We start from the raw sequence: 22801 nt of genomic DNA, 5'->3' as shown, positions 1-22801 counted from the left end.
CATCTACAGCACAGCCATGGCCACGTTTGGCACTAGTTATGCGCACATCTATCAAGGATTGAACCAATAATCGAAGACAAATGAAAAGCCTTCAAAGCTTACAAAAAATGCCCTAATGAACGGATGCTTGCTGATCTCAGAAGTGCTCGAAGCAACACCCAACACATCGCTAGACAGTGCGCGAACGAGTACTGGTAACAACTATGTGAAGGACTCCAGCGCAGTGCCGAATCCGGAAACATCCAAGGTATGTACTGTGATATCAAGAAGGCTCTAGACCCTATGGTGAAAGGGATCGTCCGCCAGAAATCTCTGACGGGAGAGGAGATCACTGACTGTGAGCAACAGATGGCCAGATGGGTGGAACACTACTCAGAGCTATGCTCCCAAGAAATGTCAGTCACCGATGCAGCCCTAACAGCATAAAAACTGCCCACCATAGAGGAGCTCGACAAAGTGCCCACCTTAGAGGAGCTCAACAAAGCAATCGACTCCGTCCCAAACGACAAAGCACAATGTAGTGACAGCATCCCGCCCAAAGCTATCGAACGTGGGAAACCAACATTGCTTCAGCTGCTGCATGAGCTACTTTGTCTCTGCTGGGAGGAAAGGAGCGGTCCTCCAAGATATGCGCGAGATACCGTTTACAAAAACAATGGCGACCTCAGTAACTGTAATAATTACAGAGGGATCTCGCTTCTGAGCATCGTTGGCAAAGTGTATTCCCGCATTATACTCAACAGGCTGCAGTTGCTGGTGGACCATGTGCACCTGGAATCCCAGTGCGGCTTTAAAGCAGGCAGGTCGACGACAGACATGATCTTTTCCATACGACAACTCCAAGAGAAGAACACAGAGCAAGGTCAACCACTCTACATGATGTTCATTGAACTCACCAAGACCATTGACCTGCATGTTAATTAGTTTTTATTATGTAAACTGAAGACTATTAAATGCATCGAAGAGGTCATCTAAGCTGTTATTTATTACATTTTGTTAACAATTGCTTGGAAGAGCTGAGATATGTAATAGTTTATTAGACTAGTTACAATTACTTTGAAGAGATGAGCTATGTAATCATTTATTGTATTTTGGTTACAATTACTTCAGAGAATTGAGATATATACTTATTTATTACTCTTTTTACAGTTATACAGTTACTTCAACGAGTTGAGATATTTACTCGGCTTTAATACTTTGGTTTCAATTTCATCAAATAGTTGAGATACATACTCGTTTATTACATTGTTTATAATTACTTCAAAGAGGCGAGCTTTTAGTACACTTTGCTTACAATTACTTCGAGATAATTTCATCACATTTCCCTTTTGAAATGTACACCATAAACTGAATCCTGGAGTTATTTACTTCTAGATCGAACCAGTAAAGATTACATATATAGTTTCTTTGAAATCTTTTTGTCGCATATGAAGATTTATTCTAAATTGTCGAAATTACACTGGGCGTTACGTTCCATTTGTTACGCTGCGGAATACCAACAAATAAAGATTTCTCGAGTTTTATTGTATTTCTCACATTTTTTGTGAATTTAAAAATTGAATTAAACACTTTTAAGTAGTTATTGTTGATTAGCCGGTGTATATAGTATGACGACGGAAGACATCATGTCTGTATACACTTGTTGCATTCGTGTGTATGTGTGCGATGCTTTATTTGAATTAACGTTTGTCTTTCACCATTATTTTGCATTAAGTATGACAGATGGCCAGATGGGTGGAACACTACCTAGAGCTATACTCCCAAGAAATGTCAGTCACCGATGCGGCCCCTAGCAGCATAAAAACTGCTAACCATGGACGAGCTCAACAAAGTGCCCACCTTAGAGGAGCTCAGCAAAGCAATTGACTCCCTCCCAAACGACAAAGCACCAGGTAGTGACATCATCCCGCCCGAAGCTATCGAACGTGAGAAACAAACATTGCTTCAGCCACTGCATGAGCTACTTTGTCTCTGCTGGGAGGAAGGAGCGGATCCCCAAGACATGCGCGAGATACCGTTTACAAAAACAATGGCGACCTCAGTGACTGTAATAATTACAGAGGGATCTCGCTTGATCTCGCTTCTGAGCATCGTTGGCAACGTGTATGCCCGCATTATATTCAACAGGCTGCAGTTGCTGGCGGACAGTGTGCACCTGGAATCCCAGTGCGTCTTTAATGCAGGCAGGTCGACGACAGACAGGATATTTTCCATACGACAACTCCAAGAGAAGAACACAGAGCAAGGTCAACCACTCTACATGATGTTCATCGACCTCACCAAGACCTTTGACCTGCATGATAATTAGTTTTATTATGTAAACTGAAGACTATTAAATGCATCGAAGAGGTCATCTAAGCTGTTATTTATTACATTTTGTTTACAATTGCTTGGAAGAGCTGAGATATGTAATAGTTTATTAGACTAGTTACAATTACCTCTAAGAGATGAGCTATGTAATCATTTATTGTACTTTGGTTACAATTACTTCAGAGAGTTGAGATATATACTCATTTATTACTCTTGTTACAGTTATACAGTTGCTTCAACGAGTTGAGATATTTACTCGGCTTTAGTACTCTGGTTACAATTACATCAAATTGTTGAGATACATACTCGTTTATTACATTGTTTATAATTACTTCAAAGAGGCGAGCTATGTAATCTTTTAGTACACTTTGGTTACAATTACTTCGAGACAATTTCATCCCATTTCCCTTTTGAAATGTACACCATTAGCTGAATCCTGCAGCTATTTACTTGTAGATCGAACCAGTAAAGATTACATATATAGTTTCTTTGGAATCTTTTTGTCGGTTATGAACATTTGTTCTAAATTGTCGAAATTACACTGAGCGTTACGTTCCATTTGTCACGCTGCGGAATACCAACAAATAAATATTTCTTGAGTTTTATTGTATTTCTCACATTTTTCCGAATTTAAAAATTGAATAAAACACTTTGAAGTAGTTATTGTTGATTTATCGGTGTAAATAGTATGACAAAGAAAGACATCCTGTCTGTATACACTTGTTGCATTCGTGTGTATGTGTGTGATGCTTTATTTGAATTAACGTTTGTCTTTCACCATTATTTTGCATTAAGTTTGAAACATTTCAGAGAAAACACATATTCATGCCACTGAGCATGCTTGTAGAATACATTCATTGAACAGATAACAGGGTCGGATGTGAGGAAGTGGGTTTGCAGTACAATATATTTCCATTTATGCAATGCAATTCTCATAGCATAATGCTTGGTCAGAATGATTAACAAGTATATATGCTGCAGTAATAAGGATTATAACTGATTTTAAATATCCAACTGCTGTATGACACAGCCAGAATAAAAAAGATCAATCAAAGAATTTATAAATCTTACACGTGCACTTTTTGTAATAATTTATATTTAAAAAAAAGTCTATTTGCATTATGTTTTGGTAATATATGAATCTATTTGGCTATTTTTTTCCTTTTCCATGGTACATGTGTTTATATAAGTAAAATGTGGCACCTGCAGAATTGTGCAGTTCTTTCATGTAATTTGCTTTTGATAACCTCGAACTAGAACATTCAATACCAATCAAATTATAAAATGTTTAATTGCATTTTGATTGAATGGTCGTACGTCTCTGAAACAATCTCAGAGCTGCACTAGTAGAATTGTGATATACTCTTGTATTGTCATACTAGCCCTGGACCAGACACTCCAGGACCTGCCAGACCACGATGCCACAGCCATGTGGAACGCCGTGAAGGGTGCAAACTACAGCACAGCCATGGCCATGTTTGGCAAAAATTAACGGCCCAGCCAGGACTGGTTCAACGCACATCTATCAAGGATGGAACCAATAATCGAAGACAAACGAAAAGCCTTCAAACGTTACAAAAAAATGCCTTAATGGACGGACGCTTGCTGATCTCAGAAGTGCTCGAAGCAACACCCAACACAATCGCTAGACAGTGCGCGAACGAGTACTGGTAACAACTATGTGAAGGACTCCAGCACAGTGCCGAGTCCGGAAACATCCAAGGTATGTACTGTGGTATCAAGAAGGCTCTAGGCCCTACGGTGAAAGGGGCCGTTCCCCGGAAATCTCTGAGGGGAGAGGAGATCACTGACTGTGAGCAACAGATGGCCAGATGGGTGGAACACTACTCAGAGCTATACTCCCAGGATATGCTAGTCACCGATGCGGCCCCTAGCAGCATAAAAACTGCCCACCATGGATGAGCTCGACAAAGTGCCCACCTTAGAGGAGCTCAGCAAAGCACTCGACGCCCACCGAAACGAAAAAGCACCAGGTAGTGACAGCATCCCGCCCAAAGCTATAGAACGTGGGAAACCAACATTGCTTCAGCCGCTGCATGAGCTACTTTGTCTCTGCTGGAAGGAAAGGAGCGGTCCCCCAAGATATGCGCGAGATACCGTTTACAAAAACAATGGCGACCTCAGTGACTGTAATAACTACAGAGGGATCTCGCTTCTGAGCATCGTTGGCAAAGTGTATGCCCGCATTATACTCAACAGGCTGCAGTTGCTGGCGGACCGTGTGCACCTGGAATCCCAGTGCGGCTTTAAAGCAGGCAGGTCGACGACAGACAGTATTTTTTCCATACGACAACTCCAAGAGAAGAACACAGAGCAAGGTCAACCACTCTACATGATGTTCATCGAAATCACCAAGACCTTTGACCTGCATGATAATTAGTTTTTATTATGTAAATTGAAGACTATTAAATGCATCGTAGAGGTGATCTAAGCTGTTATTTATTACATTTTGTTTACAATTGCTTGGAAGAGCTGAGATATGTAATAGTTTATTAGACTAGTTACCATTACCTTGAAGAGATGAGCTATGTAATCATTTATTGTACTTTGGTTACAATTACTTCAGAGAGTTGAGATATATACTCATTTATTACTCTTGTTACAGTTATACAGTTACTTCACCGAGTTGAGATATTTACTCGGCTTTAGTACTCTGGTTTCAATGACATCAAATAGTTGAGATATGTATTTGTTTATTACATTGTTTATAATTACTTCAAAGAGGCGAGCTATGTGATCTTTTAGTACACTTTGGTTACAATTACTTCGAGACATTTTCATCCCATTTCCCTTTTGAAATGTACACCATTAACTGAATCCTGCAGCTATTTACTTGTATATCGAACCAGTAAAGATTACATATATAGTTTCTTTGAAATCTTTTTGTTGGTTATGAAGATTTGTTCTAAATTGTCCAAATTACACTGGGAATTACGTTCCATTTGTCACGCTGTGGAATACCAACAAATACAAATTTCTTGGGTTTTATTGTATTTCTCAAATGTTTTACAAATTTAACAATTGAATAAAACACTTTTAAGTAGTTATTGTTGATCAGCCGGTGTATATAGTATGACGAAGGAAGACATCCTGTCTGTATACACTTGTTGCATTCGTGTGTATGTGTGTGATGCTTTATTTGAATTAACGTTTGTCTTTCACCATTATTTTGCATTAAGTTTGAAACATTTCAAAGAAAACCGATATTCATGCCATTGAGGATACTTGTAGAATACATTCATTGAACAGATAACAGGGTCGGATGTGAGGAAGTGGGTTTGCAGTACAATATATTTCCATTTATGCAATGCAATTCTTATAGCATAATGCTTGGCCAGAATAATTGACAAGTATATATGCTGCAATAATAAGGATTATAATTGATTTTCAATATCCAATGCCTGTTTAGTTTAAAAAACATTTCCTGTATGACACAGCCAGAATAAAAAAGATCAACCAAAGAATTTATAAATCTTACATGTGCACTTTTTGTAATAATTTATTTAAAAAAAAGTCTATTTGCATTATGTTTTGGTAATATATGAATATATTTGGCTGATTTTTCCTTTTTCATGGTGTCTGTTTTTATTTAAGTAAAATGTGGCACCTGCAAAATTGTGCAGTTTATTCATGTAATAAGCTTTTAATAACCTCGAATTAGAACATTTAATACAAATGAAATTATAAAATGTTTAATTGGATTTTGATTGAATTTTCGTACGTCTCTGAAAAAATCTCAGAGCTGCATGAGCATAATTGTGATATACTCTTGTATTCTCATACTAGCCCTGGACCAGGCACTCCAAGACCTGCCAGATCACGATGCCACAGCCATGTGGAGCGCCATGAAGGGTGTCATCTACAGCACAGCCATGGCCACGTTTGGCACTAGTTCAGCGCACATCTATCAAGGATAGAACCAATAATCGAAGACAAATGAAAAGCCTTCAAAGCTTACAAAAAATGCCTTAATGAACGGATGCTTGCTGATCTCAGAAGCGCTCGAAGCAACACCCAACACATCGCTAGACAGTGCGCGAACGAGTACTGGTAACAACTATGTGAAGGACTCCAGCGCAGTGCCGAATCCGGAAACATCCAAGGTATGTATTGTGATATCAAGAAGGCTCTAGGCCCTATGGTGAAAGGGATCGTCCGCCAGAAATCTCTGACGGGAGAGGAGATCACTGACTGCGAGCAACAGATGGCCAGATGGGTGGAACACTACTCAGAGCTATGCTCCCAAGAAATGTCAGTCACCGATGCAGCCCTAGCAGCATAAAAACTGCCCACCATAGAGGAGCTCGACAAAGTGCCCACCTTAGAGGAGCTCAACAAAGCAATCGACTCCGTCCCAAACGACAAAGCACAATGTAGTGACAGCATCCCGCCCAAAGCTATCGAACGTGGGAAACCAACATTGCTTCAGCTGCTGCATGAGCTACTTTGTCTCTGCTGGGAGGAAAGGAGCGGTCCTCCAAGATATGCGCGAGATACCGTTTACAAAAACAATGGCGACCTCAGTAACTGTAATAATTACAGAGGGATCTCGCTTCTGAGCATCGTTGGCAAAGTGTATTCCCGCATTATACTCAACAGGCTGCAGTTGCTGGTGGACCATGTGCACCTGGAATCCCAGTGCGGCTTTAAAGCAGGCAGGTCGACGACAGACATGATCTTTTCCATACGACAACTCCAAGAGAAGAACACAGAGCAAGGTCAACCACTCTACATGATGTTCATTGAACTCACCAAGACCATTGACCTGCATGTTAATTAGTTTTTATTATGTAAACTGAAGACTATTAAATGCATCGAAGAGGTCATCTAAGCTGTTATTTATTACATTTTGTTAACAATTGCTTGGAAGAGCTGAGATATGTAATAGTTTATTAGACTAGTTACAATTACTTTGAAGAGATGAGCTATGTAATCATTTATTGTATTTTGGTTACAATTACTTCAGAGAATTGAGATATATACTTATTTATTACTCTTTTTACAGTTATACAGTTACTTCAACGAGTTGAGATATTTACTCGGCTTTAATACTTTGGTTTCAATTTCATCAAATAGTTGAGATACATACTCGTTTATTACATTGTTTATAATTACTTCAAAGAGGCGAGCTTTTAGTACACTTTGCTTACAATTACTTCGAGATAATTTCATCACATTTCCCTTTTGAAATGTACACCATAAACTGAATCCTGGAGTTATTTACTTGTAGATCGAACCAGTAAAGATTACATATATAGTTTCTTTGAAATCTTTTTGTCGCATATGAAGATTTATTCTAAATTGTCGAAATTACACTGGGCGTTACGTTCCATTTGTTACGCTGCGGAATACCAACAAATAAAGATTTCTCGAGTTTTATTGTATTTCTCACATTTTTTGTGAATTTAAAAATTGAATTAAACACTTTTAAGTAGTTATTGTTGATTAGCCGGTGTATATAGTATGACGACGGAAGACATCATGTCTGTATACACTTGTTGCATTCGTGTGTATGTGTGCGATGCTTTATTTGAATTAACGTTTGTCTTTCACCATTATTTTGCATTAAGTATGACAGATGGCCAGATGGGTGGAACACTACCTAGAGCTATACTCCCAAGAAATGTCAGTCACCGATGCGGCCCCTAGCAGCATAAAAACTGCTAACCATGGACGAGCTCAACAAAGTGCCCACCTTAGAGGAGCTCAGCAAAGCAATTGACTCCCTCCCAAACGACAAAGCACCAGGTAGTGACATCATCCCGCCCGAAGCTATCGAACGTGAGAAACAAACATTGCTTCAGCCACTGCATGAGCTACTTTGTCTCTGCTGGGAGGAAGGAGCGGATCCCCAAGACATGCGCGAGATACCGTTTACAAAAACAATGGCGACCTCAGTGACTGTAATAATTACAGAGGGATCTCGCTTGATCTCGCTTCTGAGCATCGTTGGCAACGTGTATGCCCGCATTATATTCAACAGGCTGCAGTTGCTGGCGGACAGTGTGCACCTGGAATCCCAGTGCGTCTTTAATGCAGGCAGGTCGACGACAGACAGGATATTTTCCATACGACAACTCCAAGAGAAGAACACAGAGCAAGGTCAACCACTCTACATGATGTTCATCGACCTCACCAAGACCTTTGACCTGCATGATAATTAGTTTTATTATGTAAACTGAAGACTATTAAATGCATCGAAGAGGTCATCTAAGCTGTTATTTATTACATTTTGTTTACAATTGCTTGGAAGAGCTGAGATATGTAATAGTTTATTAGACTAGTTACAATTACCTCTAAGAGATGAGCTATGTAATCATTTATTGTACTTTGGTTACAATTACTTCAGAGAGTTGAGATATATACTCATTTATTACTCTTGTTACAGTTATACAGTTGCTTCAACGAGTTGAGATATTTACTCGGCTTTAGTACTCTGGTTACAATTACATCAAATTGTTGAGATACATACTCGTTTATTACATTGTTTATAATTACTTCAAAGAGGCGAGCTATGTAATCTTTTAGTACACTTTGGTTACAATTACTTCGAGACAATTTCATCCCATTTCCCTTTTGAAATGTACACCATTAGCTGAATCCTGCAGCTATTTACTTGTAGATCGAACCAGTAAAGATTACATATATAGTTTCTTTGGAATCTTTTTGTCGGTTATGAACATTTGTTCTAAATTGTCGAAATTACACTGAGCGTTACGTTCCATTTGTCACGCTGCGGAATACCAACAAATAAATATTTCTTGAGTTTTATTGTATTTCTCACATTTTTCCGAATTTAAAAATTGAATAAAACACTTTTAAGTAGTTATTGTTGATTTATCGGTGTAAATAGTATGACAAAGAAAGACATCCTGTCTGTATACACTTGTTGCATTCGTGTGTATGTGTGTGATGCTTTATTTGAATTAACGTTTGTCTTTCACCATTATTTTGCATTAAGTTTGAAACATTTCAGAGAAAACACATATTCATGCCACTGAGCATGCTTGTAGAATACATTCATTGAACAGATAACAGGGTCGGATGTGAGGAAGTGGGTTTGCAGTACAATATATTTCCATTTATGCAATGCAATTCTCATAGCATAATGCTTGGTCAGAATGATTAACAAGTATATATGCTGCAGTAATAAGGATTATAACTGATTTTAAATATCCAACTGCTGTATGACACAGCCAGAATAAAAAAGATCAATCAAAGAATTTATAAATCTTACACGTGCACTTTTTGTAATAATTTATATTTAAAAAAAAGTCTATTTGCATTATGTTTTGGTAATATATGAATCTATTTGGCTATTTTTTTCCTTTTCCATGGTACATGTGTTTATATAAGTAAAATGTGGCACCTGCAGAATTGTGCAGTTCTTTCATGTAATTTGCTTTTGATAACCTCGAACTAGAACATTCAATACCAATCAAATTATAAAATGTTTAATTGCATTTTGATTGAATGGTCGTACGTCTCTGAAACAATCTCAGAGCTGCACTAGTAGAATTGTGATATACTCTTGTATTGTCATACTAGCCCTGGACCAGACACTCCAGGACCTGCCAGACCACGATGCCACAGCCATGTGGAACGCCGTGAAGGGTGCAAACTACAGCACAGCCATGGCCATGTTTGGCAAAAATTAACGGCCCAGCCAGGACTGGTTCAACGCACATCTATCAAGGATGGAACCAATAATCGAAGACAAACGAAAAGCCTTCAAACGTTACAAAAAAATGCCTTAATGGACGGACGCTTGCTGATCTCAGAAGTGCTCGAAGCAACACCCAACACAATCGCTAGACAGTGCGCGAACGAGTACTGGTAACAACTATGTGAAGGACTCCAGCACAGTGCCGAGTCCGGAAACATCCAAGGTATGTACTGTGGTATCAAGAAGGCTCTAGGCCCTACGGTGAAAGGGGCCGTTCCCCGGAAATCTCTGAGGGGAGAGGAGATCACTGACTGTGAGCAACAGATGGCCAGATGGGTGGAACACTACTCAGAGCTATACTCCCAGGATATGCTAGTCACCGATGCGGCCCCTAGCAGCATAAAAACTGCCCACCATGGATGAGCTCGACAAAGTGCCCACCTTAGAGGAGCTCAGCAAAGCACTCGACGCCCACCGAAACGAAAAAGCACCAGGTAGTGACAGCATCCCGCCCAAAGCTATAGAACGTGGGAAACCAACATTGCTTCAGCCGCTGCATGAGCTACTTTGTCTCTGCTGGAAGGAAAGGAGCGGTCCCCCAAGATATGCGCGAGATACCGTTTACAAAAACAATGGCGACCTCAGTGACTGTAATAACTACAGAGGGATCTCGCTTCTGAGCATCGTTGGCAAAGTGTATGCCCGCATTATACTCAACAGGCTGCAGTTGCTGGCGGACCGTGTGCACCTGGAATCCCAGTGCGGCTTTAAAGCAGGCAGGTCGACGACAGACAGTATTTTTTCCATACGACAACTCCAAGAGAAGAACACAGAGCAAGGTCAACCACTCTACATGATGTTCATCGAAATCACCAAGACCTTTGACCTGCATGATAATTAGTTTTTATTATGTAAATTGAAGACTATTAAATGCATCGTAGAGGTGATCTAAGCTGTTATTTATTACATTTTGTTTACAATTGCTTGGAAGAGCTGAGATATGTAATAGTTTATTAGACTAGTTACCATTACCTTGAAGAGATGAGCTATGTAATCATTTATTGTACTTTGGTTACAATTACTTCAGAGAGTTGAGATATATACTCATTTATTACTCTTGTTACAGTTATACAGTTACTTCACCGAGTTGAGATATTTACTCGGCTTTAGTACTCTGGTTTCAATGACATCAAATAGTTGAGATATGTATTTGTTTATTACATTGTTTATAATTACTTCAAAGAGGCGAGCTATGTGATCTTTTAGTACACTTTGGTTACAATTACTTCGAGACATTTTCATCCCATTTCCCTTTTGAAATGTACACCATTAACTGAATCCTGCAGCTATTTACTTGTATATCGAACCAGTAAAGATTACATATATAGTTTCTTTGAAATCTTTTTGTTGGTTATGAAGATTTGTTCTAAATTGTCCAAATTACACTGGGAATTACGTTCCATTTGTCACGCTGTGGAATACCAACAAATACAAATTTCTTGGGTTTTATTGTATTTCTCAAATGTTTTACAAATTTAACAATTGAATAAAACACTTTTAAGTAGTTATTGTTGATCAGCCGGTGTATATAGTATGACGAAGGAAGACATCCTGTCTGTATACACTTGTTGCATTCGTGTGTATGTGTGTGATGCTTTATTTGAATTAACGTTTGTCTTTCACCATTATTTTGCATTAAGTTTGAAACATTTCAAAGAAAACCGATATTCATGCCATTGAGGATACTTGTAGAATACATTCATTGAACAGATAACAGGGTCGGATGTGAGGAAGTGGGTTTGCAGTACAATATATTTCCATTTATGCAATGCAATTCTTATAGCATAATGCTTGGCCAGAATAATTGACAAGTATATATGCTGCAATAATAAGGATTATAATTGATTTTCAATATCCAATGCCTGTTTAGTTTAAAAAACATTTCCTGTATGACACAGCCAGAATAAAAAAGATCAACCAAAGAATTTATAAATCTTACATGTGCACTTTTTGTAATAATTTATATAAAAAAAAGTCTATTTGCATTATGTTTTGGTAATATATGAATATATTTGGCTGATTTTTCCTTTTTCATGGTGTCTGTTTTTATTTAAGTAAAATGTGGCACCTGCAAAATTGTGCAGTTTATTCGTGTAATAAGCTTTTAATAACCTCGAATTAGAACATTTAATACAAATGAAATTATAAAATGTTTAATTGGATTTTGATTGAATTTTCGTACGTCTCTGAAAAAATCTCAGAGCTGCATGAGCATAATTGTGATATACTCTTGTATTCTCATACTAGCCCTGGACCAGGCACTCCAAGACCTGCCAGATCACGATGCCACAGCCATGTGGAGCGCCATGAAGGGTGTCATCTACAGCACAGCCATGGCCACGTTTGGCACTAGTTCAGCGCACATCTATCAAGGATAGAACCAATAATCGAAGACAAATGAAAAGCCTTCAAAGCTTACAAAAAATGCCTTAATGAACGGATGCTTGCTGATCTCAGAAGCGCTCGAAGCAACACCCAACACATCGCTAGACAGTGCGCGAACGAGTACTGGTAACAACTATGTGAAGGACTCCAGCGCAGTGCCGAATCCGGAAACATCCAAGGTATGTATTGTGATATCAAGAAGGCTCTAGGCCCTATGGTGAAAGGGATCGTCCGCCAGAAATCTCTGACGGGAGAGGAGATCACTGACTGCGAGCAACAGATGGCCAGATGGGTGGAACACTACTCAGAGCTATGCTCCCAAGAAATGTCAGTCACCGATGCAGCCCTAGCAGCATAAAAACTGCCCACCATAGAGGAGCTCGACAAAGTGCCCACCTTAGAGGAGCTCAACAAAGCAATCGACTCCGTCCCAAACGACAAAGCACAATGTAGTGACAGCATCCCGCCCAAAGCTATCGAACGTGGGAAACCAACATTGCTTCAGCTGCTGCATGAGCTACTTTGTCTCTGCTGGGAGGAAAGGAGCGGTCCTCCAAGATATGCGCGAGATACCGTTTACAAAAACAATGGCGACCTCAGTAACTGTAATAATTACAGAGGGATCTCGCTTGATCTCGCTTCTGAGCATCGTTGGCAACGTGTATGCCCGCATTATATTCAACAGGCTGCAGTTGCTGGCGGACAGTGTGCACCTGGAATCCCAGTGCGGCTTTAAAGCAGGCAGGTCGACGACAGACATGATCTTTTCCATAGGACAACTCCAAGAGAAGAACACAGAGCAAGGTCAACCACTCTACATGATGTTCATTGAACTCACCAAGACCATTGACCTGCATGATAATTAGTTTTTATTATGTAAACTGAAGACTATTAAATGCATCCAAGAGGTCATCTAAGCTGTTATTTATTACATTTTGTTAACAATTGCTTTTAAGAGCTGAGATATGTAATAGTTTATTAGACTAGTTACAATTACCTCTAAGAGATGAGCTATGTAATCATTTATTGTATTTTGGTTACAATTACTTCAGAGAATTGAGATATATACTTATTTATTACTCTTTTTGCAGTTATACGGATACTTCAACGAGTTGAGATATTTACTCGGCTTTAATACTCTGGTTTCAATTACATCAAATAGTTGAGATACATACTCGTTTATCACATTGTTTATAATTACTTCAAAGAGGCGAGCTATGTAATCTTTAAGTACACTTTGGTTACAATTACTTCGAGATAATTTCATCACATTTCCCTTTTGAAATGTACACCATAAACTGAATCCTGGAGTTATTTACTTGTAGATCGAACCAGTAAAGATTACATATATAGTTTCTTTGAAATCTTTTTGTCGCATATGAAGATTTATTCTAAATTGTCGAAATTACACTGGGCGTTACGTTCCATTTGTTACGCTGCGGAATACCAACAAATAAAGATTTCTCGAGTTTTATTGTATTTCTCACATTTTTTGTGAATTTAAAAATTGAATTAAACACTTTTAAGTAGTTATTGTTGATTAGCCGGTGTATATAGTATGACGACGGAAGACATCCTGTCTGTATACACTTGTTGCATTCGTGTGTATGTGTGCGATGCTTTATTTGAATTAACGTTTGTCTTTCACCATTATTTTGCATTAAGTATGACAGATGGCCAGATGGGTGGAACACTACCTAGAGCTATACTCCCAAGAAATGTCAGTCACCGATGCGGCCCCTAGCAGCATAAAAACTGCTAACCATGGACGAGCTCAACAAAGTGCCCACCTTAGAGGAGCTCAGCAAAGCAATTGACTCCCTCCCAAACGACAAAGCACCAGGTAGTGACATCATCCCGCCCGAAGCTATCGAACGTGAGAAACAAACATTGCTTCAGCCACTGCATGAGCTACTTTGTCTCTGCTGGGAGGAAGGAGCGGATCCCCAAGACATGCGCGAGATACCGTTTACAAAAACAATGGCGACCTCAGTGACTGTAATAATTACAGAGGGATCTCGCTTGATCTCGCTTCTGAGCATCGTTGGCAACGTGTATGCCCGCATTATATTCAACAGGCTGCAGTTGCTGGCGGACAGTGTGCACCTGGAATCCCAGTGCGTCTTTAATGCAGGCAGGTCGACGACAGACAGGATATTTTCCATACGACAACTCCAAGAGAAGAACACAGAGCAAGGTCAACCACTCTACATGATGTTCATCGACCTCACCAAGACCTTTGACCTGCATGATAATTAGTTTTATTATGTAAACTGAAGACTATTAAATGCATCGAAGAGGTCATCTAAGCTGTTATTTATTACATTTTGTTTACAATTGCTTGGAAGAGCTGAGATATGTAATAGTTTATTAGACTAGTTACAATTACCTCTAAGAGATGAGCTATGTAATCATTTATTGTACTTTGGTTACAATTACTTCAGAGAGTTGAGATATATACTCATTTATTACTCTTGTTACAGTTATACAGTTGCTTCAACGAGTTGAGATATTTACTCGGCTTTAGTACTCTGGTTACAATTACATCAAATTGTTGAGATACATACTCGTTTATTACATTGTTTATAATTACTTCAAAGAGGCGAGCTATGTAATCTTTTAGTACACTTTGGTTACAATTACTTCGAGACAATTTCATCCCATTTCCCTTTTGAAATGTACACCATTAGCTGAATCCTGCAGCTATTTACTTGTAGATCGAACCAGTAAAGATTACATATATAGTTTCTTTGGAATCTTTTTGTCGGTTATGAACATTTGTTCTAAATTGTCGAAATTACACTGAGCGTTACGTTCCATTTGTCACGCTGCGGAATACCAACAAATAAATATTTCTTGAGTTTTATTGTATTTCTCACATTTTTCCGAATTTAAAAATTGAATAAAACACTTTTAAGTAGTTATTGTTGATTTATCGGTGTAAATAGTATGACAAAGAAAGACATCCTGTCTGTATACACTTGTTGCATTCGTGTGTATGTGTGTGATGCTTTATTTGAATTAACGTTTGTCTTTCACCATTATTTTGCATTAAGTTTGAAACATTTCAGAGAAAACACATATTCATGCCACTGAGCATACTTGTAGAATACATTCATTGAACAGATAACAGGGTCGGATGTGAGGAAGTGGGTTTGCAGTACAATATATTTCCATTTATGCAATGCAATTCTCATAGCATAATGCTTGGTCAGAATGATTAACAAGTATATATGCTGCAGTAATAAGGATTATAACTGATTTTAAATATCCAACTGCTGTATGACACAGCCAGAATAAAAAAGATCAATCAAAGAATTTATAAATCTTACACGTGCACTTTTTGTAATAATTTATATTTAAAAAAAAGTCTATTTGCATTATGTTTTGGTAATATATGAATCTATTTGGCTATTTTTTTCCTTTTCCATGGTACATGTGTTTATATAAGTAAAATGTGGCACCTGCAGAATTGTGCAGTTCTTTCATGTAATTTGCTTTTGATAACCTCGAACTAGAACATTCAATACCAATCAAATTATAAAATGTTTAATTGCATTTTGATTGAATGGTCGTACGTCTCTGAAACAATCTCAGAGCTGCACTAGTAGAATTGTGATATACTCTTGTATTGTCATACTAGCCCTGGACCAGACACTCCAGGACCTGCCAGACCACGATGCCACAGCCATGTGGAACGCCGTGAAGGGTGCAAACTACAGCACAGCCATGGCCATGTTTGGCAAAAATTAACGGCCCAGCCAGGACTGGTTCAACGCACATCTATCAAGGATGGAACCAATAATCGAAGACAAACGAAAAGCCTTCAAACGTTACAAAAAAATGCCTTAATGGACGGACGCTTGCTGATCTCAGAAGTGCTCGAAGCAACACCCAACACAATCGCTAGACAGTGCGCGAACGAGTACTGGTAACAACTATGTGAAGGACTCCAGCACAGTGCCGAGTCCGGAAACATCCAAGGTATGTACTGTGGTATCAAGAAGGCTCTAGGCCCTACGGTGAAAGGGGCCGTTCCCCGGAAATCTCTGAGGGGAGAGGAGATCACTGACTGTGAGCAACAGATGGCCAGATGGGTGGAACACTACTCAGAGCTATACTCCCAGGATATGCTAGTCACCGATGCGGCCCCTAGCAGCATAAAAACTGCCCACCATGGATGAGCTCGACAAAGTGCCCACCTTAGAGGAGCTCAGCAAAGCACTCGACGCCCACCGAAACGAAAAAGCACCAGGTAGTGACAGCATCCCGCCCAAAGCTATAGAACGTGGGAAACCAACATTGCTTCAGCCGCTGCATGAGCTACTTTGTCTCTGCTGGAAGGAAAGGAGCGGTCCCCCAAGATATGCGCGAGATACCGTTTACAAAAACAATGGCGACCTCAGTGACTGTAATAACTACAGAGGGATCTCGCTTCTGAGCATCGTTGGCAAAGTGTATGCCCGCATTATACTCAACAGGCTGCAGTTGCTGGCGGACCGTGTGCACCTGGAATCCCAGTGCGGCTTTAAAGCAGGCAGGTCGACGACAGACAGTATTTTTTCCATACGACAACTCCAAGAGAAGAACACAGAGCAAGGTCAACCACTCTACATGATGTTCATCGAAATCACCAAGACCTTTGACCTGCATGATAATTAGTTTTTATTATGTAAATTGAAGACTATTAAATGCATCGTAGAGGTGATCTAAGCTGTTATTTATTACATTTTGTTTACAATTGCTTGGAAGAGCTGAGATATGTAATAGTTTATTAGACTAGTTACCATTACCTTGAAGAGATGAGCTATGTAATCATTTATTGTACTTTGGTTACAATTACTTCAGAGAGTTGAGATATATACTCATTTATTACTCTTGTTACAGTTATACAGTTACTTCACCGAGTTGAGATATTTACTCGGCTTTAGTACTCTGGTTTCAATGACATCAAATAGTTGAGATATGTATTTGTTTATTACATTGTTTATAATTACTTCAAAGAGGCGAGCTATGTGATCTTTTAGTACACTTTGGTTACAATTACTTCGAGACATTTTCATCCCATTTCCCTTTTGAAATGTACACCATTAACTGAATCCTGCAGCTATTTACTTGTATATCGAACCAGTAAAGATTACATATATAGTTTCTTTGAAATCTTTTTGTTGGTTATGAAGATTTGTTCTAAATTGTCGAAATTACACTGGGAATTACGTTCCATTTGTCACGCTGTGGAATACCAACAAATACAAATTTCTTGGGTTTTATTGTATTTCTCAAATGTTTTACAAATTTAACAATTGAATAAAACACTTTTAAGTAGTTATTGTTGATCAGCCGGTGTATATAGTATGACGAAGGAAGACATCCTGTCTGTATACACTTGTTGCATTCGTGTGTATGTGTGTGATGCTTTATTTGAATTAACGTTTGTCTTTCACCATTATTTTGCATTAAGTTTGAAACATTTCAAAGAAAACCGATATTCATGCCATTGAGGATACTTGTAGAATACATTCATTGAACAGATAACAGGGTCGGATGTGAGGAAGTGGGTTTGCAGTACAATATATTTCCATTTATGCAATGCAATTCTTATAGCATAATGCTTGGCCAGAATAATTGACAAGTATATATGCTGCAATAATAAGGATTATAATTGATTTTCAATATCCAATGCCTGTTTAGTTTAAAAAACATTTCCTGTATGACACAGCCAGAATAAAAAAGATCAACCAAAGAATTTATAAATCTTACATGTGCACTTTTTGTAATAATTTATATAAAAAAAGTCTATTTGCATTATGTTTTGGTAATATATGAATATATTTGGCTGATTTTTCCTTTTTCATGGTGTCTGTTTTTATTTAAGTAAAATGTGGCACCTGCAAAATTGTGCAGTTTATTCATGTAATAAGCTTTTAATAACCTCGAATTAGAACATTTAATACAAATGAAATTATAAAATGTTTAATTGGATTTTGATTGAATTTTCGTACGTCTCTGAAAAAATCTCAGAGCTGCATGAGCATAATTGTGATATACTCTTGTATTCTCATACTAGCCCTGGACCAGGCACTCCAAGACCTGCCAGATCACGATGCCACAGCCATGTGGAGCGCCATGAAGGGTGTCATCTACAGCACAGCCATGGCCACGTTTGGCACTAGTTCAGCGCACATCTATCAAGGATAGAACCAATAATCGAAGACAAATGAAAAGCCTTCAAAGCTTACAAAAAATGCCTTAATGAACGGATGCTTGCTGATCTCAGAAGCGCTCGAAGCAACACCCAACACATCGCTAGACAGTGCGCGAACGAGTACTGGTAACAACTATGTGAAGGACTCCAGCGCAGTGCCGAATCCGGAAACATCCAAGGTATGTATTGTGATATCAAGAAGGCTCTAGGCCCTATGGTGAAAGGGATCGTCCGCCAGAAATCTCTGACGGGAGAGGAGATCACTGACTGCGAGCAACAGATGGCCAGATGGGTGGAACACTACTCAGAGCTATGCTCCCAAGAAATGTCAGTCACCGATGCAGCCCTAGCAGCATAAAAACTGCCCACCATAGAGGAGCTCGACAAAGTGCCCACCTTAGAGGAGCTCAACAAAGCAATCGACTCCGTCCCAAACGACAAAGCACAATGTAGTGACAGCATCCCGCCCAAAGCTATCGAACGTGGGAAACCAACATTGCTTCAGCTGCTGCATGAGCTACTTTGTCTCTGCTGGGAGGAAAGGAGCGGTCCTCCAAGATATGCGCGAGATACCGTTTACAAAAACAATGGCGACCTCAGTAACTGTAATAATTACAGAGGGATCTCGCTTGATCTCGCTTCTGAGCATCGTTGGCAACGTGTATGCCCGCATTATATTCAACAGGCTGCAGTTGCTGGCGGACAGTGTGCACCTGGAATCCCAGTGCGGCTTTAAAGCAGGCAGGTCGACGACAGACATGATCTTTTCCATACGACAACTCCAAGAGAAGAACACAGAGCAAGGTCAACCACTCTACATGATGTTCATTGAACTCACCAAGACCATTGACCTGCATGATAATTAGTTTTTATTATGTAAACTGAAGACTATTAAATGCATCCAAGAGGTCATCTAAGCTGTTATTTATTACATTTTGTTAACAATTGCTTTTAAGAGCTGAGATATGTAATAGTTTATTAGACTAGTTACAATTACCTCTAAGAGATGAGCTATGTAATCATTTATTGTATTTTGGTTACAATTACTTCAGAGAATTGAGATATATACTTATTTATTACTCTTTTTACAGTTATACGGATACTTCAACGAGTTGAGATATTTACTCGGCTTTAATACTCTGGTTTCAATTACATCAAATAGTTGAGATACATACTCGTTTATCACATTGTTTATAATTACTTCAAAGAGGCGAGCTATGTAATCTTTAAGTACACTTTGGTTACAATTACTTCGAGATAATTTCATCACATTTCCCTTTTGAAATGTACACCATAAACTGAATCCTGGAGTTATTTACTTGTAGATCGAACCAGTAAAGATTACATATATAGTTTCTTTGAAATCTTTTTGTCGCATATGAAGATTTATTCTAAATTGTCGAAATTACACTGGGCGTTACGTTCCATTTGTTACGCTGCGGAATACCAACAAATAAAGATTTCTCGAGTTTTATTGTATTTCTCACATTTTTTGTGAATTTAAAAATTGAATTAAACACTTTTAAGTAGTTATTGTTGATTAGCCGGTGTATATAGTATGACGACGGAAGACATCATGTCTGTATACACTTGTTGCATTCGTGTGTATGTGTGCGATGCTTTATTTGAATTAACGTTTGTCTTTCACCATTATTTTGCATTAAGTATGACAGATGGCCAGATGGGTGGAACACTACCTAGAGCTATACTCCCAAGAAATGTCAGTCACCGATGCGGCCCCTAGCAGCATAAAAACTGCTAACCATGGACGAGCTCAACAAAGTGCCCACCTTAGAGGAGCTCAGCAAAGCAATTGACTCCCTCCCAAACGACAAAGCACCAGGTAGTGACATCATCCCGCCCGAAGCTATCGAACGTGAGAAACAAACATTGCTTCAGCCACTGCATGAGCTACTTTGTCTCTGCTGGGAGGAAGGAGCGGATCCCCAAGACATGCGCGAGATACCGTTTACAAAAACAATGGCGACCTCAGTGACTGTAATAATTACAGAGGGATCTCGCTTGATCTCGCTTCTGAGCATCGTTGGCAACGTGTATGCCCGCATTATATTCAACAGGCTGCAGTTGCTGGCGGACAGTGTGCACCTGGAATCCCAGTGCGTCTTTAATGCAGGCAGGTCGACGACAGACAGGATATTTTCCATACGACAACTCCAAGAGAAGAACACAGAGCAAGGTCAACCACTCTACATGATGTTCATCGACCTCACCAAGACCTTTGACCTGCATGATAATTAGTTTTATTATGTAAACTGAAGACTATTAAATGCATCGAAGAGGTCATCTAAGCTGTTATTTATTACATTTTGTTTACAATTGCTTGGAAGAGCTGAGATATGTAATAGTTTATTAGACTAGTTACAATTACCTCTAAGAGATGAGCTATGTAATCATTTATTGTACTTTGGTTACAATTACTTCAGAGAGTTGAGATATATACTCATTTATTACTCTTGTTACAGTTATACAGTTGCTTCAACGAGTTGAGATATTTACTCGGCTTTAGTACTCTGGTTACAATTACATCAAATTGTTGAGATACATACTCGTTTATTACATTGTTTATAATTACTTCAAAGAGGCGAGCTATGTAATCTTTTAGTACACTTTGGTTACAATTACTTCGAGACAATTTCATCCCATTTCCCTTTTGAAATGTACACCATTAGCTGAATCCTGCAGCTATTTACTTGTAGATCGAACCAGTAAAGATTACATATATAGTTTCTTTGGAATCTTTTTGTCGGTTATGAACATTTGTTCTAAATTGTCGAAATTACACTGAGCGTTACGTTCCATTTGTCACGCTGCGGAATACCAACAAATAAATATTTCTTGAGTTTTATTGTATTTCTCACATTTTTCCGAATTTAAAAATTGAATAAAACACTTTTAAGTAGTTATTGTTGATTTATCGGTGTAAATAGTATGACAAAGAAAGACATCCTGTCTGTATACACTTGTTGCATTCGTGTGTATGTGTGTGATGCTTTATTTGAATTAACGTTTGTCTTTCACCATTATTTTGCATTAAGTTTGAAACATTTCAGAGAAAACACATATTCATGCCACTGAGCATACTTGTAGAATACATTCATTGAACAGATAACAGGGTCGGATGTGAGGAAGTGGGTTTGCAGTACAATATATTTCCATTTATGCAATGCAATTCTCATAGCATAATGCTTGGTCAGAATAATTAACAAGTATATATGCTGCAGTAATAAGGATTATAACTGATTTTAAATATCCAACTGCTGTATGACACAGCCAGAATAAAAAAGATCAATCAAAGAATTTATAAATCTTACACGTGCACTTTTTGTAATAATTTATATTTAAAAAAAGTCTATTTGCATTATGTTTTGGTAATATATGAATCTATTTGGCTATTTTTTTCCTTTTCCATGGTACATGTGTTTATATAAGTAAAATGTGGCACCTGCAGAATTGTGCAGTTCTTTCATGTAATTTGCTTTTGATAACCTCGAACTAGAACATTCAATACCAATCAAATTATAAAATGTTTAATTGCATTTTGATTGAATGGTCGTACGTCTCTGAAACAATCTCAGAGCTGCACTAGTAGAATTGTGATATACTCTTGTATTGTCATACTAGCCCTGGACCAGACACTCCAGGACCTCCCAGACCACGATGCCACAGCCATGTGGAACGCCATGAAGGGTGCAAACTACAGCACAGCCATGGCCATGTTTGGCAAAAATTAACGGCCCAGCCAGGACTGGTTCAACGCACATCTATCAAGGATGGAACCAATAATCGAAGACAAACGAAAAGCCTTCAAACGTTACAAAAAAATGCCTTAATGGACGGACGCTTGCTGATCTCAGAAGTGCTCGAAGCAACACCCAACACAATCGCTAGACAGTGCGCGAACGAGTACTGGTAACAACTATGTGAAGGACTCCAGCACAGTGCCGAGTCCGGAAACATCCAAGGTATGTACTGTGGTATCAAGAAGGCTCTAGGCCCTACGGTGAAAGGGGCCGTTCCCCGGAAATCTCTGAGGGGAGAGGAGATCACTGACTGTGAGCAACAGATGGCCAGATGGGTGGAACACTACTCAGAGCTATACTCCCAGGATATGCTAGTCACCGATGCGGCCCCTA

The sequence above is a fragment of the Sinohyriopsis cumingii genome, chromosome 16 (genome assembly GCF_028554795.1).
Source record: "Sinohyriopsis cumingii isolate HCF-2022 chromosome 16, ASM2855479v2, whole genome shotgun sequence".
Lineage (NCBI taxonomy): Eukaryota > Metazoa > Mollusca > Bivalvia > Unionida > Unionidae > Sinohyriopsis > Sinohyriopsis cumingii.
This window is presented reverse-complemented; position numbering follows the sequence as displayed.